Raw genomic sequence first — 16,721 nt, 5'->3', positions numbered from 1 at the left:
TGCTCCAATGACAGATGTATGAAAATGAGTGCAAAATGCAGAGAAGAAAGAATATAAAACCTCGGTGTAGAAACTGAACAGACAAAGAAGAAAGTATAATTTCCTAGCACTGACGACAGCATAAGCATGGAGTAACTTTCAGGAGAATTATTTTTGCAAAACACCAGTATGTTTCACATGCTTTGGTTGCTAATATGTCATTGTTAAATCAAAGTGTACTTATTTTTTTCCCCAAGCATGCAGAAGAGTAGAGAAATATGAAACAAACTGTAACACTACCACTAAGGCTTTAAAAATAAAATGAAGTTACTTGTTTATATTATTCATCTAGATCATGCCAACAGATAAAATAGCCTACGGATTTCCAGGACAGTACATGAGCATGCACAAAATATGGTAATTAAATCTTGCATCAAAGTTTATATGAAGTGTAATTATATCTGGCATTTCTGTTTATCGCTTTTTGAGGATTTGTGCAGGAGATAGGTGGTACACAAGTCATATCTTCCTACTGAATCTGAGCAGGACTAAATTGCACTCTTTTTAGTCTTTGCTTCCATTTCTCATTTTGCATATCAGACACCAAACAGCTCAAGTTAAATTTTAGGAAAATTGCATACTTATGCTTTCTTAAAGCTTGTCTCTAGAATGTTTTTCCAGTCTACTATAGTGGAATAATCCATGGATCACTCAAAAATAAAGGAAATTAATTAGGATTTCTAAATAGAAAATTATTTAGGATTTTGTTATTTTAAATATTGCATTTACATCACAGAAATAGATCGAAACATATGTTTTTATTTGAACTTCAACAATTCACCTTCCCAAGAAGAAATATCCCATGCATCTGACCTCAAGATGCCACTTGCAAAAACCTGCAAGTAAGTCCTAAGCAGGTTGCCAAACTCCATCTCCTGGATATTGGGAATGAGAAGTAGGAGTAGCTAGAGCTCATCACAAGTATATTTCTCAAACATTTCTAAAATTAGAAGTAGATATATAAATTACAGAAAAAAAATTCTTAATAAGGTAGAAATTGAGGACGATTGAGAGAGGTTCATACTACTGTGAAGAGAAACAAACTTTCCTCCTACTGGTTCCTGAGTTTTAAACTGTCAAGGAAAAAAAAACCTGAAATCTTTGGCCCAAGTTTACCTTCCTCAAAACTATCATTTAGTCTGTTTAACTAAAAAATCTTTTAAAATTGTAGGTAATTTTGGTTTTTACTGCCTGTGAAATCCACTCTTACATACCTGTCAGTACTCCAGGCTACCTGAGAAACTTGGTGTAACAGCCCAGCCATAACAGCCACTTCATATCAGAACTGGGTATTTCCAAAGTGATTGAAGAGGCTAAAATGTAGTCTAAGCTCAGAATGAAACTAGTACAGTGACGACTCGGTTTTTCCACTTTCATTTGTATTGTCTTGTATTTGCATTTTTAACATGAAAATAACTCCAAGGGGAAAACCCTCCATAATATATTTGCTGGCTGCCAAAGCAATAATTCTGAAAATTCTGTAATGATAAGGATATAAATTCCAGAAGCAGTTTCTTGTAGTAACTGTCACAGGTTTCAGTGTGGTAAAAACAAGCTTGGAAGTACTTAAGATCCACTTTTGATTATGTGCTGTATATTTCTCTTCCATGGCATTCCTCTTGCTTTGGGAAGCCTGGATGGATGGTGCAGTGGAAGTCTGTGAGGGATCTCCCTGCCCAGCAGATTCCCCTGCAGTAAAGGGTAGTCCTGTCCCCCAGATCCCCACTGTCCACACTCTTCACCACAACTTTGGTGAGCAGTCCTCTTTCTCTTGTCCTGTTCTGATCTTTGGAAAGGGAACTTTATACAATCCTGCCTCCAGATCAAGCCTTCCTTCCAGGAATCATTTTTCAAAACAGAGGCGACTCCTTACGGATTCCCAGGAGAAAACAAGTGGGCTGGAACATAGTACAGAGATACTCAAGAAGGTTTAAGCAAGCTGGATCAGCACTGGAACCAGCAAAGGACCTAATGCAGATTCATTGAGCCTGCAAGGGCACTGGAAAGATTTAGTAGTTAATGATGTGTCGAGGCAGCCTGCCCAGGGCACTGTGCTGTGACAGGAGACAGAAGGACCCGCTCTGAGCTCTGTGCCTGATCTGCTCATAACCACAAACACTTTGCCTCCTCCCCTCGTGAATCTGCCTTGCTCATTATGATGGCGGGGTTTTTTGTGGTAGAGAATGTTTATTTCACAGGTGAAATCCTTGATGTGCTGCAGCCAACATTAAATCTCCAAGCTCTGGGTGTTCCAAGTTTTAATTCTATGCATTCATAAACTGTTTATCATGGTGAGGACCCTACTTCAGTTTCTAGGTGCAAACAAATTATAGTTATAAAGGATCTGTTATCATAATTTTAAAGCAAAGCAACGGAATCTTTCATAGGAGAGTGTGTTTATTATCCATATCTTTGATTAAATCCCAGTTACCATAGAGAGGAAAGCAATTTTTTAATCGTAAGAAAATGCACATGAAAAATAGGTATACCATTTTTCCCTTATCCCCTGGCTAGGCACATGTCAGACAGACCAGCAGCATTTATTGGAACCCAGACAATGTGAGGTGTTTGGAAGAGGGAGGAGAGAGGTTAGGAAAAAGGAAGAAAGCAAAGCAGATCACAAGTTTGGACAACATTTGAGTAGTTTGGAACTGCTTTGAATACTGTACTCTGAGCTGCTGAGGTATGACAAATTTGGGCTCTGTTTTAAACTGGCATAGTCTGCTGTTACTGAGAATGCTTTTAATATTTCAACTCAAAGATATCCTTTAGGGTGACATATTGCAAACATGCTAGCTGTTTTATTTTCAATTTTGCTTTGTTGTTGGAGTTGCAATGTAAATATACACCGTATTTTCCTCTGCATATTCCTCATTATATTCATTTTAAAGTCTTCTCTATACAGTATCTTCTTCCCAGCACCACAGTATACAGGAATATATTGTCTCTATTCTGAGTTTGGTGATGAAAATATTCTTAGTGGTTTAACTATATGAGGGCAACAGCATCTGAAATTCATTAGTAAACATCTGAGATGACTTCCTGAGTGGGCCACAATGATGTGTGGAATGAGCAAATGATCTGCACGGGTGGCAGAGGGAAAAATGCACATTTGTTAATACAAATCTTTTCTTCACACAGATTCTGGTTTCTTCCATGTAGGTGTCTTTTCCCCCTTTACTTAACATGAAAATTAAGAAACCCAGGATTCCTTTAACAACTTATTGCTCCATTTCATTCAATTTCAACAAGTTCAGTACCATGATATGTGCTTCCAGGAAAGTCTTGCTTCCTTATTTTTCTTTAATTCACTCTTAATTCACCCACCCAGCACTAACCTGTGCCACCTTATTTGAAATCCAAAGATGAACTCATGATTACTACTACGTGGTGGCTACCAGAAGAAAAAGCCAGAAGAGTGCTCTGTAGGAAAGAAAACCTGATATTATACTATGGTTCTATGCCATGTTTTTTTCTAAATCATGCTCTTTAGACTGCAATATTCTTCAATAGCTGTTATGTTCCCATAGCAACTCCAAGTACTTGCTGTGGCCGACTGTGCCAGGGTCTGTATGGAGCAGAAATGGCTCTTGCTGTTAATTCCTGAAAGTTCTAAGAGAGGTGCACAGATGCTTGGGAGAAAAAATACATATTTTTGATACAAAAGGTAGTATGTGATATCACTATATGAGTAGCCCCAAAACTGGCCTATTTATTATAGATATCATAGTGAAGGCAAAGTTTAATGAAGAATGGAGTCTAATACTGAAAAATTTTGTGTTATTACTGTTAAAATTTATCAATGGCTGAGGGTTTCTATAATTCTGCAAAACCTTGTATCACTTTGACAAAAAAAATAAAAATCAAATAATTATTCTACCATACATTCTATAATTTGCACTTTAGACATTACATTGACTTTAGGTGTTGAAATAAGGTGTGTTATTTTTGTACTAGAGCACTTGTCATTGCTTTCCTGGATTTAAATTTGAGTATAAAATATCTGTCATTAAATTTTTAAACATGCTTAGATTATTAAATTTCAAAACAAAGCAAGAACTGAATTAACTGCTAAAAAAACCCTGAAAAACCCAAGCATTAATTCAACCTATCAGTTCAGAATTGTCAAATGCATCACTCTAAGCAGCAGTGGTTTTGCCATTTTCCTGTTTGTCTTTAATACTTTCTTTGACTAATGATCAACTATATTTTTTGTTTTATTTTATTTTCTAGGAGAGACAAACTCATCTTTTATCTTGAATTTATGGGTGCAAATCAAACAAATCTCATTGCTCAGGCACAGCATAGGAGTTTTCAGCATCCCACTGCTAAATTCAGCAAATGACAATGTGTTGCATATCTCAGGTTGAAATACTATTCATATACTTGCTCCTGTATTTCCTGGACCAATTCTACTGCTATGATATACAGAGTAATCATACTTTCATTTTTCTGAAGGTTGTATTAGAATAAGCACTTTAACTTCCTGTGAAAATCAATGCTATTTTCAGTGTCTGAGTTCTTGAAGGTAAATGAGATTTGCACTGGAGATAAGATCTGTTTTCCAACAATTTTTTTGAGATGCTCTCATCTCTCAAGAAGCTGTTTTAATTTTTGGTGAAGATTAGGGGAGCTAATTACTCCCTTCTAGCAAGTAGTTAATTTTTATTTACAATATCATTGGTTACACACCAATGAATGTGGTGATATTTTATGTTGTTGAGTTAGGTGAAGGTTTTTCCAAATATACACATTTCAAGACTTGAAAGCACAAAGTTTTATCTAGATTCTGCCTGTTGTCATATTTGAGCAACTGTTCAGATGTGCCAGTCAGGCTTTTGGAGGAAAACTGGCCACGTTCTCCCACAGTTGTCATGTATCTGTCACACTGACACCAGCTAGAAAAATCTGATTGGAACCACTCTGTTACGAGCTGTGAACATCCTTTGCAGCAGTGTCATTTGCATGAGAACGGCTGCTATTGTTTTCAAATGTCAATATTAATTTTAAATGGAATGAGAAAGGCAAAGCAGCCTTTTGTTGAAAGTTAGCCCATTCATGAGTGCAGTGAGGAAAACACAGGCTGAGGCACACAGATCAGATGGGATTTATATCCTTCAAGGGCTTCCATGTACCTTCCACCAAGACACAGTGGGTAGATCCAGCTCCCACAAACTGCCTTACACTCTTTCAAAGCACTAGCTAGCCAAAAGGCAAAAATAGACATCTACAATGAAGAATTACAGGAAAATTTCTACAGCCACTAATTTAATTTTTAAAGTGGCAAGTACAGTTACAAGTCTTCCTGGTGCTGGTCCTTTCAAATACTCTTCCTCCCAATCTATGTGTTTAGAAAACAGACAATTCTATAAGCTATTCACTCTTCCAACACTTGAGGAAGAGTTTTTTCTCCTGGTAAGAAAAAGGACATATTTTTAAAAAATTGAATAGATGACTTGACACACAGGAATAAGATAAAAAGTAATTCTCTCAAATCAGAAGATACACTGAATCATTTAAGAACTCTGCAGCAAAATTTGCTTCTTGGCAAACTGCTTAGGCGCATTTCCATGACAGTGATTTGTCTGTGTTCTTTCCACTGGCATTCCAAGATATGAATGGTAGATTTTTAGCATTTTTTAGTGTCTGGTTGTGGTGCTTCTTTATCATCACAATATAGACACACTAAGAAGTGTGAAATACTTGCTTGTACTATTTTCCTTCCATTTCTTAAATTCAAACAGCTTTTTACTACAAAATATTCTAATAATATGTTCTCACATCTATTTTTTTATTCTCTCATGTATTCTAAACATTATTCTACCCATCCTGTTTGAAGTCCTACACTGCAGCAAAACACCCAGGTTCCCTAACACGACTCTGAATAACAGAGAAGTATGTCTATTATTTATATGCAATATCTGGCTGTATTTGACAAACAGAAATTGCTTTCGTGATCTCATTTGAAACTGGAAACTACCTGAAGATTGACCATTGGTGGAACTTGAAAATTATGGAAGTAAGCTGCATATGGTGTGAAGGAAAAATGAAGGTAAGTGGATTTAAAGAATGGAGTCATGTGAACAAAATGAAAATGAAAAACATTTAACACCACATTGAGCAGACATAAACACGATAGAACTGAAAAGGATATTGACACAATTGAATATTTTAATTATATGTTCTAGTTGTGTGAATAAATCACAAAACAGAAATCTCAGTTATGGAAAACACTGCAAAATTTGACTGTCACTTAAATCTGCAGATCACTAAGAGATGAGGATAAAATAATTACTGCATAAGTGACAAAGTTTAATTTTGTTCACAACAAATAAAAAGGAGGAAAGGAACAACATGATGAAAACACCTAAGGGACTTAGTCATCTTACACATGAACTAAAATCTGAACAACCATAAGATCGTGTTGGAATAGCTAAAGCCGTGGTTTGCACGGAGGGAAATGGGTGTGAGGATGAAAGAGTGAGAAGACGGATCTGCATGTCATATGCACAGCAGCAATTGTAAAGAGACAGATGCCCAGCTTTATGAAAAGGGCTTAGACAGCACAAAATCAAGGAGTCAAGAGAGGAAAAGATTTAAAGGAAGGACACCTGCCGCTTTCAGGAGGATAATACCACCAGTCGTGGGGTTTTGCTTGGATGAAGCAAAAGACTTTGGCAAAGGTTTTTTCCATTATGGTTAAAGCATAAAGCATCCTGGAGAATAACTAGGATGAAATAGATGTGTTGTTCTTGTCTTTTCTAAAAAGAACAAGCACTTCTGGGTATCTTTCTGCACAAAAAATGAATCATTCTCACTGTCCATCTCTCAGGTTCCTTAATCCCACAGCATTATATTGGAAGATTGAGAATCCAAGACTAATTTTTATTCAATCATATGATTCTGGAGTTCATTTATCATGAAAACCAAAGTCTGACTCTGAACTTGGCATTATTTCCAAGGGGATTTGTGTATAGATGTGACAAAGTACACCCAAAGACTTTTACTGCAGGTTTTAATTTCTAATACCATTCATGTGCTCATTTGCAGGTCTAGACCTATAATGCTTAGTTAGCTTGAACAGCTGTGTTTTTATGGCTGGAATAGGTTTGAATGAAAGTTTAAAAGCTTGTGTGTACTTATTGTATATGTCCAATTAATCTTCACTCTGCAAAATCAAGGTTTTCCCTTCTTTTTTTGCTACATCGCAGTTCTTATGCTTGCTTTGGACTGCAATCCTGGCTCACACTTCAAGCTAACAAGGCTGTGGTACTGCTTAATAATCCCTAACATGTTTAAACAGATGTTTATAGCTGCTGGTGTACCTAAGCTCTTGTTTTAATTCGTGAGGTTGCTTGTTAAACCTGAGTATGACACAAGGTTTCTGGCGATAAAGTGTGATTTGATGGATGATATATGAATGCCAACACCTGAAGCATCTCAAACACTTCAAAATAAATGACAAGTACAGAGATATGGGGTTTAAATCTCATAGCAACACAGCAGAATAATTTTACCTCAAATTGGGAGAAAACTTCTAAAAGGAACATAGTCTGACCAAGATTGCCACCATGTAACAAGATATTTTGTGATAAATTTTGAAGGAGGCATATTTAAAAATCCAGTTCTGGATTTATAAAATCCATATGAACTGCCTTATTCCAAAGGGGCCAACAGAAGAGTTTTGTAACTCCTCATTTAATTCATCAGATTGCTCTGCAGATGGCGGTAAAATTTATTTTCTATTTAAAGAGCGTCTCGCCTCATCATAATCAAGGAAATATACTTTCCAACTTAACCAAAAACTTGGCAAAGACAAAGTTCTGCACTGGCACCAAGTAATCCCATACAAAAAGCCTGTCTCCCATCTTACTTGTTTTGCTGTGCCAGAAATAATTTTTAAAAGACCACAAAGTAGATCTTTCATATTCTACTGTAAAATATTCACACTCACTTTAAACACACACATGCTCTCAAGATCCCAGCAATTGGCTCAGCCTGGCCTGCACCACATGAAATAGGTGTTTTCCTTCCCCACAAACTGGTCCGTGGGAAGCCAGAGCATCTCCAGGCTGTCAGGGCTGGTGCAGAGAAGCACGGCTGTCTAATTGCCTGCTCACACCTTGTGGTGTGAATGGGACATGTCCTGAGAGGAAACCAAGGTCTTCCAGAGCAAACCCACACAACTTTCCCATACAGCTGTGTTGAGTCATTTTTCCACGAAGGAGAGAAAGAAAAGGGCTTTCCCAGGAGACTGGAAAATCAGAGCTAGGTGTCAGAGAATTCAAGGGAAAGGATGGGAAGATAAAAGGAGAAGACTACAGTAAGCTCCAAGACAAGCACAGAGCCACCAGGACAAAGCACTCCATTTCCAACAGCAAGTGATGATGGACAGCAAACTTGAAACATTTCCATGGAGCACTGGGGAGGAATAGGCTGCAGACAGGATAAAATCTGCATAAATGTCATTATCAGAAAGGTAAGTTCTGTATCTTTCTGCACTACCAGCCTAATGCTTGACTGCCTTTTCCTGGAAGTTCCTCTGGAGAAAAATGGCCACAAGGAGTATGCAGGTGACACTCAGGCTTGGAGAGTTTGCTTCTTAGCTGTGTTATCAGTGCCAAGTGGTTTGCAAAAGTGTACTTTTCCTTACTTGCACTTACACTTACTTGACTGTGAATCCAGGATATTTATCATTCAAATATTTAAGTAAAGCTGCAACTCTACTCAGGACTTGTCATCACTTGAAGGGAGCTACCACCACTCTCATTTGTTCAGCTCTCACTTTGCAAAACATTTTCACAGTAAAAGTTAATGACAACTTCACATGCCTTCTTGAGATTGAAAATTAGGTAGTAAGCTAAGAATCAAGATCTTGGAAGACTCTGAAGCATTTCTGGTGACTCTCCAAAAGAATACTTAACTGTGGTAATTCATCTGCTTAGCAGTTCAGCTACATATTTTCCTAATCAGGTGGTTCTTGGCTTTAAATGGATAAAAACTTCTTCATTAAGTAACAGAAAATATGTCAGAAACAATTTGTCAAGTCTTTCAAAAAAATGAAGCTATAGATAAGATAAATATTTCCTTGCCTCCAAAATTGTTTCAAAGGTATATTTACAAGTGCAACATACACAGCAAGAAAATCTTTATCATATAAAGTTTTCCAGCTCCGAACCTGCTGCTAGGAGTGAAACTCGAGACAGAATCACAGCAGATCTCAGGGGAGGTAATGATAGGATTACATATTGAACTGCTGGGAGCATGAAGCTCAGTAAGGGCAAATGACAATGGCTAATGCAGCTGAAATGGGTTTATATGTTTGTCCTTTCCTCAAAAAAAAAAAACAAAAACAACAAAAAACCCAAAACTGAATTCACAAAAAAAAAAGAGGAACTGAATATTTACAGCCCTTTATTAAAGTAAGTTTTTCATCCTGAACTTATGCGCATTGAATGTATTTAGATTTAAGGAATCTTGTCAGGTTTCATTACTGCAATATGATAGCTTCTATATTAATGGCAGGGGGACAGTAACAAACAGAACATAAAAGTACATTTAAAATTACATTTACTAAGTTTTATCATGTAAGAAGGAGGGAGGGAGGGAAGGAAGGAAGGGAAGGATGGGAGAGGTTAACACCACAGATCATATGCTACTTTGAAATTTAACTGATAAATAATTTTATAAGGTACAAAATGTTTACTTGATTTGAAGGCCAAGTAATTATTTGCCAGTACCTGGCAGTTCTTGGCACAGCTTCTCTTAACTCAATCACTAAACAAAATGCAAAATGATAACCCTTAGGATAAAATCAGGATTGCAGATGAAACTACTCTTTTGTTAAAAGTCTGTATAATTTTAATTCTACTTACTTTAAAACAACTTGAGAGATATAGATGCTTATGCCTGAGGCAGCAAAGAATCACAAACCTTGCTGTAAGGGTACTGTTGCAATACACCAGCCAGGCTTCAGTGGGACTGTTTATCATCAAATATACATGAAAGACCAGGACCCCTACTTGACTAGGCATGACAATTTAACTTTGCCTCTTCTACTGTAGTGACATGATCATAAACATATTATCAAGTCTTGCAGTATGATCAACACCAAATGCAAAATGAAAAGTTGACTAGTTTTAGCAGGTAGCTGAGCCTTATGTTTTTTCTACCTAATTTCAATTTCCAAAAATCTTCCAGGCAAGAGTCCAGAAATCACCCTTATTTTTCTATTCTATTCTTGCAGTTAGTACCAGTGTTCTGAAAAAACAGGATTCAGTTGTGGTTTCTTTCAGGACAATTTGCCTTTCCTAACCTGAATGACAACAAGCCTTACTGTGACAAGGAAAGCAAACAAGATGCTGGGCTGCATCAACAAGGGCATCACCAGCAGAGACAAAGAAGGCATGATCCCAGTCTACTCTGTGCTTGCCTGGCCACAGCTAGGCTGTGTGTTCAGCTTTGCTCCCACTATAACCAAAGATGGGGACAGGCTGGGCAGGGTCCTGAGAAGGGCAACAAAGTAGATCCAAGGACTAGGAAGCCTCCCATAAGAAAAGGCTGAGATACCTGTATTTATTCAGCCTTGAAGAAAGAAGGTTAAGGAGGGACCTTGTGTCACCATGTTCCCATATTTAAAGGACTACAAGACTTGACTACAAGAAGTTGGAGACCCCCTTTTTACATGGAGTCACATAGAAAAGAGAAGGGGTAATAAGTACAAAGTCACTCCTGAGCCAATTCCAGTTGGACACAAGAGGAGTATTTTTCACAATGAGAGCAATCAGCCATTGGAAAAATCTCCCCAGGGAAGTAGTGGATTCCCCAGTAAAGATTTTGGCTGGGTCATCTTTTTTTGTCTTTTGCCAAAAACATCTGGACCAGACAACATTTCAGGTCCCTACCAGCTGGGTCTTCCATGGTTCTATGGTAATAAATTAACAATAAACCATGGCAGGTAATGCACCAGTTATTTGAGAGTTAGTTCCCTTGTCTTTGTAAATCATAACACACCAATGAATGTGTCCTTCCCCTTTGGATGCAATAATATTTCAAAAGCCATTTCCTGGGGCTGCTGGTATAGCTTCTCTTTGGTGAATAGTTTCTCCATCTGAGATTACACTCATATTTTTCTGGAACTATGATTGGCAAGTGCTGACATGAGGATTTACTTGTGCTATGTCAGGTTCAAAGTTTAGTGCTCAACTTGATAAGTCTTAACCATGAGAGCATTATATTGAAACATGAACACCAATCTTCTAAACCAAGCTTTAGTCCAAAGACTAAGCATCATTCATTCTAAACATCAAAAACTTAGAAACAGACCTTTCTGATCACCAATTCTTCTCTTGGGAGTTCATGGTTAAACTCATGCTAGTAGGTTAGGAGCAATGGTGGTATAGAAATCACACCACGAGATTTATTGAAGGTCTTAAATCTATTCAGTACCACTGTAAACTGAGGGGTTTTTTCAGTTTAAAAAAAAAAAAAAAAAAAAAAAAAAAGCCAAATCAGAAGACAATCATCTGCAGCATGGTGAAAACAAAGGAAAAGGCCAAGGACAAGGCTTACTGCCAAATGTTGGAAGCATTTCACCCAAAACATGTTTCAGGTCTAAAACACAACTGAAAAGTGAAAGAAGAACTATATGCCTAGATCATTTAAGCTGAAGTGACTATTTACCTTAACAAACAACATAAATATCTACCGTGGCTGCCAAGAAATAGGATCTTTGATGTAACCACATTGCCTCTCAGTTAGTTTGTTTGGGTTTTTTTAAACTGGGATTCCTCATGTAAATATTCTCTGTCTTTGAAATTTCTATTTGCAACCTTGTATAAACTCCCCCAGTGCATTTAAAAAGTAATTTTTAAACTTGAAAATATCTTGTGTGTACCACAGCTAACTGAGTATTTGTGAGTTGTGGCCATAAGTAGAGTATAATGAATCTTTATGCCATTTAAATTTAAAATTTTCAGGAGTTTGAAAAGAAAGCTCTATTTTTTCTTAAGGAAAAATAATTACTATTGTGTTATAAAGTACAAGTATTTAAGTACTAAAGCAGATCAAAAGGTTATGAAATCAACCGTTAAAAAAGGTAGTGATAACTACAGGCAACTGGGAGAGAATATTGGAATGAAAAGGTGATAATCCTGTTTAAAAAGCCTGGAACAAAACCCAAGAATTGCAATTAATGAATAAAACAGAATTGAGGGAAAGGGGGGAGGGATAGCCATAAAAATCACATAAAATGAGTTTGTCATTTCCTCTAGTGAGTGATGGGAACTCAGACAAAAAATGTTGGGTTTGATCTGTTTTGCTATACTTCTTCTGAAAAACAAAACAGAAATCCTGCTGACAGATTCAGGGCACACTTTGCAGCACTTAAAAGTGGTGATTGCTCTACTAATATTCCTTCCCATTTTGTTCTATTCAGCTATGACTTCCATGACCTCTGTCTACACCTTCCGAAAAAGGATTCCAGGACACCTAACACAGAAAAACAGTCCTAACCAAACCCTTTAGATACAGTTATTAAATAGCAGAACCACTAAAACTACCTCTAGATTTCTTTTCTTGTTTTTATACATTTTTAAGCTGCATCAGTTTGCTCCCTCTTACTTCTTTTTCCTAAATTAACTGTTCCTATCTGTCGCTTGTTTGTTACATGCTTCATTCACTTCTAAAATCTGGCATGATACCTCAGTCATTCACTTTGACATCAGAATCCACAGTGGAAAGCTGCCAGCACTACTCTTATTATTTTGAGGTATTTTACTTCTTATATCCTAAATAAAGTACTTTGGGCTTCTACATTAATTTGAAAGATTTGATACAAGGGAAGTCTACCAACATCTTCATGATATTTTCTTTCTCTAACCAGAGGCCTGAAAGTCCCCTCTCTTCCATGCCCCAAAATAGAAAACTTGTCTTAATTTCTATGAAACTATTTTGAAAAAAAAACTTTAATGTTTCCACCTTTATTTGCCAGATGTTGTCTGCTTCAAAACTTTCAGTGTTACTTTAATGACAAATTTGTCTCAGTTTACATTTTCCCCAAAAGATAGAACTCAGATATGCCCTCAGATATACCAGATATTTGGTATTACAAAACTGAATGAATCATAGATGAAAATGAAGTTACTATTTTATCCTTATTATGTTTAGGCTTTCCCAGTTGTTAGTAGTTATGGAGAAGATTATATTGATCCCAGACCGCATGATCTGCCACGAGTTTTTATTTGTAATTCCCAAGCTCTATGCAGGAAAAGGAAAGAGCACCGTAGTTCATCTGCACATAAGGAGTCCTGTAAGCTGAGTCAGGTTTGTGCAGAGATCATCTCCCACAAGAATGAAGGGTGACAGAGCCCTTCTGTCCATGGCATGACAAACAGCATTAGTGAACAGCAGCATTTCAACCACAGTGCCCTAACTAGGTATAACCTGTTTACAGCAGCAACTAAAAAACACTCAGTGTGGTTATACCTTATAAAACCCATTCAGTTCCAAATAATACAACAGGGTATACAATATTTAATATTTAATATTTTAATTAATTATATTAGTATTTTACTGCTGCATACAATTATGAACTTCAGTGACCTTAGTGCAGATACCTTAGAATCCCATATATTCTGTAACAACAGGCCTCCTACACTAACACACATCATGTGTCATAGCTAGTATGATTCATTCTTTTAGTCTGTATTGTAGAAATACTCTTCCTACCTACACTGCATCATCTAACAACATAATGAAGAATTTAGGGGTTTTCTCCTCACCCAAAGTGAACAAAAATATGGAAATAAAACTTGACAGTCTTCAATGGCTGCATTTTCAAGTTTGAGCTTGTCTTGCACAAGAGATGGTCCTTCAAGGTGCTGTGTACTCTAAAACCAGCTCTGTGCCTGCAAGTTTGAAAAAACTTTACTAAGATGTTGTGGCTTAGTGTACAATATAAAGGAGGTGCATTTTCAGCATTAAGTGTATTTTTTCTGGAAATTCCAGTCAATAGTTTGATGTGTTTTTTTAAATTTAAAATAATGCTATCTTCAGAAAAGCAGATAAATGTGTCAGATTCACAGTAGGAAGGTTTTTCTCCAAGAAGTTTTCCTTCTGCTAAACTATTTTGTTAAGTCTTTCTTCTGCCTGGAGCTGGATGTGGCTGGGAAAAGAAAAAAAAAAAAAAAAGGAACAAGAGCAAAACAATTTGTTTGTTGGGCTTTAGTGTTGTACCACAAAAAAACCAAATGAGTAAAAATATATTTTAAAATTCCAGTTCATCATATACAAACATATGTTCAGAATTTGATCCATTGTCTTACCATCTATTTCCTTCTGGCACTTCCATGAGTCAAAGCCTGACTAAAAGTTCCAGATTCAGTTTATATGACAGGCATGATCTTTCTGATGTTACAACATGATCCAAAAATATAAAGCAAAATCTAAGGTTTTTGGATTTCCCCCCATCATGTCTGTTTGGACTGTTTGTGATCTGCTGTCCCAGTCATTATCTTTTGCTTACTGAGATTTCCCTCTCTCCTCTGATTCCTTAGACATTTCATAGCTGCTGGTTAGATGCTATTACCATGTGACATGTTCAACCTTTAAAACAAATAATTTACTATGAAAGTTGAAAACTGTTAGAATGATGAATTTGAATGTTTATCCCAAGTTCTTCAGGCCTAAAAATACTGTCAAACTCTAAAACAAACAAGTATAATAAAATTACCCTTCTTTTCAAGGTCTCAGAAGGTGGATGGTAGGGCTTTTTCTGGCTCTTTGCTTAGTGCTGTGTAGCCTGTCTGGAGGTGCTGTTTGCAAAACAGCATTTTCAGCTTTTAAGTGACAGGCACATTTGAAATCAGCAGCAGATGAGCACTGTGCTGCTACCTGCCATTCCCACTCATGTTTCTGTGGGAAGGAACGTCACATCAGCTAAAGCTGGGGGCCAAGCCATATGCAGAGAAGAGAAGGAGCTTAGACAGGGCAAGCAAAGTTCCCCAAATCCCAGAGCACTGAAGTAGCACCAAAGCAACAAGCACTGCTGTTGCAAGAGAGCCTGAGGAACTGCTTTGCACAGTAGAGGACATGGAATGAAAGAAAACATGTTGCTTGAGTGGTTGTCTTCTGTCTTAGCTAGCCAGCAAAAGTGCTACAAAAAACACAAACCCAGCTTTAACTGAGTTACTAATCTGAAGGAAACTGCAAAAAATGCAGAAGCTCCTGGTTCCATCAGCCACCCCACAATGAAAAGATGAGTTTTCAATCAGGCCTGGGCTTTGGGAGCTCACATTTCCTACCAAAGCCTGACAGGCCCTCCGTGGCCTGCTCGAGATGTCTCTAGTAGTTTTATCATTGTTCATCTATTAATCAAATTAAACAGAACCAATCCTCCCCTAAAATGCTTTTCAGGTGTCATAGAGATATGGTTTTTCCAGCCTCTGGCATTTAGATTTGAGAGAAAGATAGCACCAATGCCTTATAAACTAAGACAGGGACCAGGCTAGGCTTTTTACCTCAAGCTTTTTTCTTAAAATCAAATAATGACTCAACTGAAAGAGCCTTTCTGCTAACTGCATTTTTACAGTGGTAAAGAATGTGGTTAAATGTAGTAAGTTTAGTAATTTAATTTGGCATCAAGTCTGAGCCTTAGAAACTAGTAGGTTGCTAAGACCTACTGGTGTTTCTTTAATGGAAGGAGATAAAAGCTGGACAAACCTCTAGTTTCCTCAATCATAAAAACTATGTTATATTGTCCAGAAAAAGATAGTTTGTGTGGAGTTAATTAAAACTGCTTGGATAGCTGCAAATCCTATGGAAATCATCAAGGAGAAAGATGATGTAGAACAAGGAACAGTGCTAAATATGCTAGTGTTGTAATAAAAAAAAAAATTTATTGTGCTTTCAGCACTTCATATTTTCCATTCAGAATAGCAAAACAGTGTTCTAACTGATTGTTCTTTGCATTTTCATTTGTGCCTCCCAGGAAAGCTTTTGGATAGGCTTGAAGGTTAAAATTATTTGATAGAGTTCAAAATATCTTCTGAAATGAAGAAAGCAACCATTGCCTCCAACTGTAAACGCTCTATTACTTCGATGGTATTTAGGACACTAAAAGAAAAGAGCCCATAGAAAGGGGCCAGGGATTTTTAATGTCAGCACAAGGGAATGTCATCATTTGTTTCCTTTCAGTTAAAATCCTAAAAAAACAAACAAAAAAAAACCCAAAACAAAACAAAAAACACAACAAAACAAAACAAAACAAAACAAAAACAAACAGGAAGCATTCATTGGTCTAATAACACCTTCTTTAAAAAGGAAAATCATTCCACAGCTGCCCTGAAGTTATATGAATATTATACAAGAACCAAAAGTAAATCAACAGCAGAATTAAGGTAATGTTAAATAGAAACCAATGTGTTCCTAAACCCTGTTTATTTCAACAAGTTTCAATAAAGTTTTGTTCTATGCTTTAAGTAACCAGACAGCAAAACCTGGGTATGCAGCTAAGCCTGGACATGAAGAGTTTTCAGGCCAGAAAATATAAAACCCTGCATGTAACTTCAAACTCAAATGTTAGTTTCCCTAAAATTAAAATGATGTTGATAAATAAAAAAAGCTTTCAACAAAATTCTGATCATTCTGTAGCAAAAAACTGTAATTCCCTAAACAAATACTAA

The sequence above is a fragment of the Oenanthe melanoleuca genome, chromosome 8, assembly GCF_029582105.1.
Source record: "Oenanthe melanoleuca isolate GR-GAL-2019-014 chromosome 8, OMel1.0, whole genome shotgun sequence".
Taxonomy (NCBI): Eukaryota; Metazoa; Chordata; class Aves; order Passeriformes; family Muscicapidae; genus Oenanthe; species Oenanthe melanoleuca.
The sequence above is the reverse complement of the archived record's forward strand: the minus strand, read 5'-3'. Positions refer to the sequence as shown.